Raw genomic sequence first — 8,405 nt, forward strand, 5'->3', positions numbered from 1 at the left:
AACAAGCTTTTATTGGGAAAGGGGTCGTAACTCCGATAGTTGTCAAAATTCATATACGCAGGGTCAACTGCGAAAATCTTTTACGAGGTACATTCTTATTGACTCAAAGTCTTTTTGATAAATCTTGAAACAAAAAATCACACGGCGGAAAAATAATAAAGAATAAGGAAAAAAAGAAACAGAAGAATATCAATAGGTCTTTCCAGAGAAAGCTGGAAAGACCTAAATTGCAGAAAATGGAATGTATATAATAACCCAAGGGTTAGAAATTGTGAAATGTTTATTAATCATTGTTTGAATTTTATGTGTTATTGAAATTGAAACAAGTTTTAGTATGTAAACACTTAACAAAAGATATCGTGTATCAAAGTTTTGGAATACTAAGTTAGTTGAAAAATGATGTCGCAACCTCAGAAGAATGACGTCATTGATGTCTACATTTTGCGATACCTGTGTTTTCCTAAAGTTGTATTAACTTGAATATTTTTTTCGATACTTATACCGTTAAGTTCTACAAATAAGAACCCGATATTTTTTTATTTTATTGACATTTATTATGGGAAGATATCATTAAAAGTGATCAAATTTTCTGAAACCTGTGGTTCGGAAGTGTAAAATGTCACTTAAAGAATTAGATAACTTATGCATTTAGAATATATCAACAAAGTAGTAATCGTCTTGAATGAATTAAATAAACCTTGTTTCTAACTTTCCGCAATACACGGTTAGTAGCAAAAACGTGTTTTAAAAGAGCAAGGGCCACTTAATTAATTTGGAGATGTTGCTATTCCTGATTGGTGCCTATTTTTTTGGAATACATATAAATCTCAAGTTTTTTGCTATATATATGTTAAGGGTTAACACCAAATGTTAATGAGATAGAGTTTTGGGGTACAGGTTAGAAACTGAAAATGATCACGTTACTTAATTAATCAAGAATGCACCTATTTGTTGATTAAAGGATTGTTGAAATTGAAAGCACAGGTTTAAAATCTAAATTTTAACTGAAATGGAATATTTTTGTATAAATATATTTATTTATAGGTTCAAAATGTAACTTAGGAATTCAGACAATAGCATGATTAAGAATTTAAATGCCAGTCAGCTATGATCCATTGAATTTGAAAAAGTTTAACTGTCATCAGTATGTATCAGCCTGAAATATGATTAATGGTATCTTTAAAAGTGACATTAAAAAACCATATGATAGGAATGAGGTCAAGGTCAAATGAAAGGTCAAGGTCAAAATTTTGATGCAGTTGAAATTCTTACCTGGAAAATGCTATTGCATATGAAGTCTGACACTAATTTATGGGATTTGAGGTCAGTGTCAAAGCAAATGACAAGGTAAAAAAAGTCAAAGTTTAAAGAAACGATGAAGGTCCAAAAAGCTGATGCAATTGCATATATCTGATCAATATGTATCCACAGATGACGTTTGAAAAAAAATATCTAAAATGAAATCTTTATGTAAAAATGAATTAAACACATTGTTATGTAATTGAGGTCAAGGTCAAAGAAAAGGTCAAGGACAAAGAATTTGATGCAGTTGGATTGCTTACATCAGTATGTATCAGCATATGTAGTTTGACATGTATTTAGGAAAATGTGAGCGCAAGGTCAAAGCAGGGGTGAAGGTCAGAGATGTTAATGCAGTAGCATATCTCTTGTCAATATTTATCTACATATGAAGTATGATAAAAATATATAGACTGATGTATTTATTTAAAACTGTCGTAACCTCTTTTACCACAGTCAGTCATTTTAATGCATTACCATTTCCTATTTCTAATGCAAATCAAGGCATATACCAATTCTTCGCAATCGGGCATTTTCACCCCCTTTTAGGTCTCACACAATAAAAAAATTTCATGATATGTTACTATATAAACGTAATTAAATTAATAAATTAACTACAATATCAGCAGATAATTCATAAAATAGAATCAAAGATTAATGCTTCGACAGAAATTTTAGATCAGAAGAAATACCCCTTATGTGGCTTTTAAGAAAGGGAATTGCAATTAAGGTGACACCTACCCCTAAATACACACGGGTTTCAGATGTTGACAAGCAGGCTACGAATCATCCAGGAAATTATTATCACGTGCACCTGAAAAAGAGTTCCCTTTAATTCAGTGGCACAATTCTGCTAAAGATATGATATCCCTAGTACCTGATTCTAAAATTGAAATTGTATACCTAGGAAGAGTGGCCCAAAATGAAAAAAGAGAAAGATATTGTCTCAAGGTATATAGAACTTCATTTGAGTAAAGTTCATTTTGATTGGGTATTTCCTTACGTAAGACCTTTAAGAGTTCCTTGAATCGTCTATTTATTGCCAAATTTCATCTGTTATGTCTGCTAAAATGTCCTAGAAAGAAAAAGTTACTTGCTAAATAAAATACTACCTCATATAATATTATGTATGGTAAACTGAGGAGAAACCTACACCAAGCTATGAGGTGGGGGGACATTCTTCAGATTTTGAAACTTCCACAAAAAAAAAGAAATAAAAGGGGGATGCAATGATTAATAAGGGAAAAATATTTTCTTTACTCATATTTTATATGTTCTGATTGAATAACCTCTTCAATAATGAATATTTTTAACAAATTATGCCAAAACCATTAGTTTGAAATTTAAAAGCCTTTTCATGACATATAAATGTACTAAATACATCTTTTTTTTTTCCTTTTCCAAATTAAAATGTTTTACTCTTGTTACTTTGTAAGAACCAAACAGGATTTGAACCTAGATCTCTTGTCCTCAGGGACAATATTTGCTACCATTGCACCATGGGAATGTCATGTAACAAATGAGTAAAACAGTTATATACATAAAAACTAAGAAAAAAAACTTTCCCTCTCCTTTACTAAAGAAGTAGTAATAAAAGCAAAACATATGAATGCAGATTACCAATTGTTTCTTAGGGCTTGGGACCTTCTACTTATATCAGTGTCAAAACTAGGCAGCATTAAAATTTTTTTTAATAGTCAATGATGTTTCCTCTGATTATAATAGTCACAGATGTTTCCTTTGATTGATGAAAGTTATTTTTTAGAATGGTACACTGTATGTGGGGTAGAATAGTAATTACTGGTCTTTTGTCTCTTTCTGAGATGGCTCTTGCTGATCAGTTTTTGCTTTTCTTTTTTTCATATCCCCTGGTTTTAAAAGCTTCCCTCCATTCCTGATATGGCACACCAGCTTTGTTTGGGCAGTAGATGTTACCATAGTACTGCTGGTGTCCTCCTCCACTCTTATCCTCCCCACACATTTCCCACATGATGTAACTGTGGCCCGCCTGGTGTACTGGCGCTTAAATTCCCCCGCTTGAGCAGCCTCAAACTTTTTTTTGTGGTAATGTATGGTAGAATAAGGAAGTTCAGGTGAAAAGGAGGGAGGTGTATTTCCGGTAATCATTGACGCTGGTAATGTTCACAGATACGGCACTGGTTCTGTGACAGGTAAGATGTTAGCCTGTACAGGAAAGATCCGGCGTCTTCCATTCTTACTCTTTTGCACTGTGTTTTCCATCACTGTGAAGCCATGAGGCTCAGTGGTACCGAATTAAAGGGCGTCTAGTTTCTGCAGCGGGGAAGGTAAACTCTGGGCTGCAACAGATGGTGCTCCTTGAATTTTGTGGCCCTGCTCCAGATTTTCCTTTTCTTGTCTCTTGCACTGAACCTTCAAAATAATAAAATTAAGTTGAGTTTCAATCATTTATGTAAATATGGTAACACTTTTACTGTGGTTATTATTAGCTATGAACAGATTTGGAAATAAAGAAGTATGAGTTGACATACCATGCTGTCAAAGTTCTTTAAATTTCAAAGCCATTCGTCAAAGAACAAAAGAAGTATTGAGATTTGTCTTAAGCCAATCAGAGCAAGGCGCACGTGCATGCGCATGAGTTCGTGCTATTAGTTAACGAGCAAGTGAAATCTTAATTTTAAAAGAAACTGAGAGACTGGAAAAAATGGTGTCAAAAGAGACTTCAATAATGTACCTTGGAGGTTTGGTAACAGTGATCACTGATTAATGGCTGTTGAATTAAGATAAGGGATTCTTGAGCAGTGTGGGGTGAAGAGGCTTATCCATCAGTCATCAAAGAATGGAGTTTCTCTTGTCCTGGCAGCTCTAAAATAAATAAACAACACAAAAGTTTACAATACTTAAAAATGTGCACCACATACAATAGCATATTCTTAGAAAATCTGTACAAATATACAGTGAAATAATTACCATGCCAAAAAAAGGACCAATATGGTAGCATCAACATCAATACAAACAAGAGGCCCACGGGCCACATTGCTCACCTGAGCAATTGGCTAGGAAAAAGCACATATCAGATCAGAACTGAAAGTTTACTGTTTGTGGGGGGGGGGGGGGGCATGAATTTTAATCCACAGGGCGTCATGATTTGAACAGACTAGAATCTACACTACCTGAGGATAATTCCCTATAAATATCACTAAGCATGGCTTTGAAGTACTGGAAAAGAAGATTCTAAAAGACTTTCCAATTTATTCCTATGTAAAACTGTTATCGGTCATTTGGCCCCACCCTACCCCTGGGGGGTCATGATTTGAACAAATTTGAATCTACACAACCTGGGGATGATTCCACAGGAGTTTAATCTTTCCTGTCTCGATGGTTTTTTAGAAGAAAATTTTTCCTATATATTCCTATTTAAATCTGTGGTCCGCCATTTTGGCCACACTCCTACCCCCAGGGGTCATAATTTGAACAAACTTGAATCTACACTACCTGAGGATGATTCCACATGAGTTTTATCTTCCCTGGCCCATTGTTTCTTGAGAAGAAGATTTTTAAATATTTGTCCTATATATTCCAATGTAAAAATTTGATCGGCCATTTTGGCCCCACCCTACCCCTAGGGGTCATGATTTAAACAAATTTGAATCTCCACTACCTTGGGATGATTCCACATGATTTTCATTTTTCCTCGCCTAGTAGTTCTTGAGAAGAAGATTTTTAAAGATTTTTCCTATATATTCCAAGGTAAAATTTTGATCGGCCATTTTGGCCCCACCCATAACCCCGGGGGTCATGATTTGAACAAACTTGAATCTATACTACCTGAGGATCCTTCCACATGAGTTTCATCTTTCCTGGCCCAGTGGTTCTTGAAAAGGAGATTGTTTAAAAATGCCAATATTTTTTTCTCTAATTCATGATTATCTCCCCTTGGAGAAGGGCGTGGCCCTTCATTTGAACAAACTTGAATCCCCTTTACCCCCGGATACTTTGTAGCAAGTTTGGTTGAAATTGGCCCAGTGGTTCTTGAGAAGAAGGTGAAAATGTGAAAAGTTTACGACAACAACGACGGCAACGACAACAACAACGACAGACGATGGACAAATTTTCATCAGAAAAGCTCATTTGAGCCTTTGGTTCAGGTGAGCTAAAAAGGAAGTATTCCTCACAACAAAGGCCAGAAGAGAATAGGGACCACCAGCCCAGTCCAATCTCTGCTTCCCATAAGAAGACTAATTAAAGAAGAGTTTCAGGACATTGTACGGCCACAGAAACTTGGGGTGTTTGCAGTTATAGATGCCAAGAGCCGAAGTAGCGAGATGCAGTTTTTACGACCCGGGCCAAGTGAGGTCCAGCCAGTGGACACCTACATGGAATCTGTGTCAGATGACCCAAATTCAAAATTATACATAGTACTTCACCAAGAAAAGACTGCAAAATTGTGGAACAAGGCATTTAAAGAACACTCACAGAAGTTTCCAGACTGTGATGGTCCACTGGACTGGAATCAGCAGGGGGAGGAAAAACGAGGCCTGGCATGGATCCTTTCCTTTCGATGTAAGAAGTGCCACTATACCAGTCACCGAGAAAAGATTTACGAAGAGGTGAGAAGATCTGGCAGGGGACGAAGAGCTGCACAGCTGAATGTGGCCATGGCTGTTGGTCACCTGGGTACCAGTCATTAGAACAGAGGGGATACGTGGTATGCTTCTTGGTGCAAATATTGTACCAGCGTCAGCCACCAACATGCAACAGACCTGCAACAAAGTGGGGAAAATTATGACCGCAGTAAATAAAAAAAGTAAGAAGAAAATTTGGCATAATCTTCAATAACTTTATGAAAGATATGGACTTCCTGAAACCCCCATCAGAGGGGAAGGAGACACTCAGTACAATAATGCCACCTTCAGTGAAATTGGGAAAACCCCATTCCAAGCTGCCACAAAAGTGACGTATACCGTAAGTGAAAATGTGACCAAGAGGAAGGATGTGGTAGCAGTATTCTGTGAAAATGAACTATGTAAGAAAGGCGCATACCTACGAAGCAAAGGAAAAGGAAGTTACCTGCCCAGGACATGAAGGCTGCACTGCAACCATTCCTCCTGAGACCACCAGTGGAGACGAGAATAGATGGGCCGCTAATTGTGTTGGTGAGTTACAAAGTGATGACTGGCCACTAATCATATCCCCTTTCACCAGTGATGGAGACGGTGCCGCTGCGTTTGGTGCATCTGCAAAACAAGGAAATGTGATTGAAAACCTTAACGACTTGCGCCACTTCTTTGACTCTCAAAGAAATAAGACTGCTAAGGCTCCATTCAGCAGTCACATGTTTCAGGGAAGAACCAAGGCCATAAAAGAATCCATGCAGAGAAGATTTGCCTTGAACCTGAAGCGTCGATGCAGGACAGAGTACGAGAAATGCTACAAACACTACTCCGGCTACTTACCTTTGATGAAGTGTGCTCTCCCTAACTGCGGTTGGTTCCCTCCTACCAGGGGCAGTGCGGGAAGTCCTGTCAACTCTATTCCTTTTCCTGTTGTGGACTGAAAAGCAATAAGTGGAAATCTTCAGTGTTGCCTATTGAATATGAATTAAACATGCAGAAAAAAAAAGTTTTGTTAAAAGACTGTATAAATTTGACTTTAGGACAAAGATATCTTGATAGAATCAAATATCAGACTTGTACACAAAAATCTGAATCTGTAAATAGGGCATATTTAAAATCAAATCCAAAATGTATTACAAGTACCGTAAATCTGGAAATTTTTACTATAGATAAATTTTTAGCAAATTTGCGCGTGCATTGCATTCGCAAAAATATTTTTCTTAAACATAAATCAACATGTGAAGATTTTTTATTCTGAGAGCTCGTGTCTTTCTTTAACTCAGAGAAATAGGCGTCGGTTAGCACTGGTCATTTTTAAAAGAAACCTGTTTATACTACTATAGCTACAAGTTAATTACCCATGACTGTAAATTGCCCTCATTATATGCATTATCGTCCGATGGTTTGACAAGCACTGAGGCGGTTTGCCCTTTTTTTTTAATTATTTTGCCAATAAAGAGAGAACTGTTAAATATTATCTAACCGTGTATCAACACGGGCGATAACTCGAACTCGGTGCTTTAACTAGAGAGTTCCAAATGTAAACACAGCGTGTAAATTTTAGGTGAGAAAAAAAACAAACGTTGAGAAAATTAGGGTTAGGGTTAGGGTTAGGGTTAGGGTTAGGGTTAGGGTTAGGGTTAGGGGTTAGGGTTAGGGTTAGGGTTAGGGTTAGGGGTTAGGGGTTAGGGTTAGGTTAGGGTTAGGGTTAGGGTTAGGGTTAGGGTTAGGGGTTAGGGTTAGGGTTAGGGTTAGGGTTAGGGTTAGGGTTAGGGTTAGGGTTAGGGTTAGGGTTAGGGTTAGGGTTAGGGTTAGGGTTAGGGTTAGGGTTAGGGTTAGGGTTAGGGTTAGGGTTAGGGTTGTGGGCTTGGTGTAAATTGTAACATAAATTTACACTTTTTGTAACATAAATATTCAAAAGTGTAATTTGTAACATAAATAGTGTAAATTGTAACATAAATAGTGTAATTGTAACATAAACATATTTGAGGGTAGAAAATCGATCTCTTTGATTTAATTGATTGATTTAACCCGAATTTCCTCTGTTTTAAGATTTCTAACCCTCTGGGTTTCAGCGTTCTATCTTTATTATTTCCTGAGATAGTACTGATTTATGTTACAATTTACACAATAATTAACCAAATATTTTTAGGTTTTTAGTCCCTAAATTGAAATCATTTTAGTATTTAAAAGTTATAAATAAATATTTTTACATTGTTTTAGGGTAAAAATTATTGATTTTTCCTACAAATAAATCTGATATATGACCACAAAGTTTATGTTACAATTTACACTTTCTAACCCTGGGGTTAGAACAAAATTGTTGAAATTTACAGGTTTTGCCTGTTTAATGCTCTTGTACATTTTTTGTTGATATGGTTTACTTCTATAATGAAATATTCAACAGGAAAGAACAAGTTTTGACCTTTATATTTAAATCATGTGTCATCAAATTACTTTTTCAAAATAAAACACAGTATTTAGAGTCCAAAATAATAAACATATGTAGAA

General features: G+C 36.2%; 1 long non-coding RNA gene across 1 annotated transcript; it reads right to left on the reverse strand.

The window, feature by feature from the left end:
• Positions 1 to 2,938: 2,938 nt before the first annotated feature.
• LOC134250362 (uncharacterized) lies at positions 2,939 to 6,419 on the reverse strand. Its single transcript, XR_009988498.1, has 4 exons — positions 6,349 to 6,419; positions 5,755 to 6,041; positions 4,013 to 4,141; positions 2,939 to 3,690 (listed from the first exon to the last, which is right to left on the reverse strand). It is a non-coding gene; the product is annotated as an uncharacterized LOC134250362 (long non-coding RNA).
• Positions 6,420 to 8,405: the final 1,986 nt, after the last annotated feature.

Source organism: Saccostrea cucullata, unplaced genomic scaffold (assembly GCF_032062105.1).
Source record: "Saccostrea cucullata isolate Sc308-1 unplaced genomic scaffold, CSIRO_AGI_Scuc_v1 ctg19613, whole genome shotgun sequence".
NCBI lineage: Eukaryota > Metazoa > Mollusca > Bivalvia > Ostreida > Ostreidae > Saccostrea > Saccostrea cuccullata.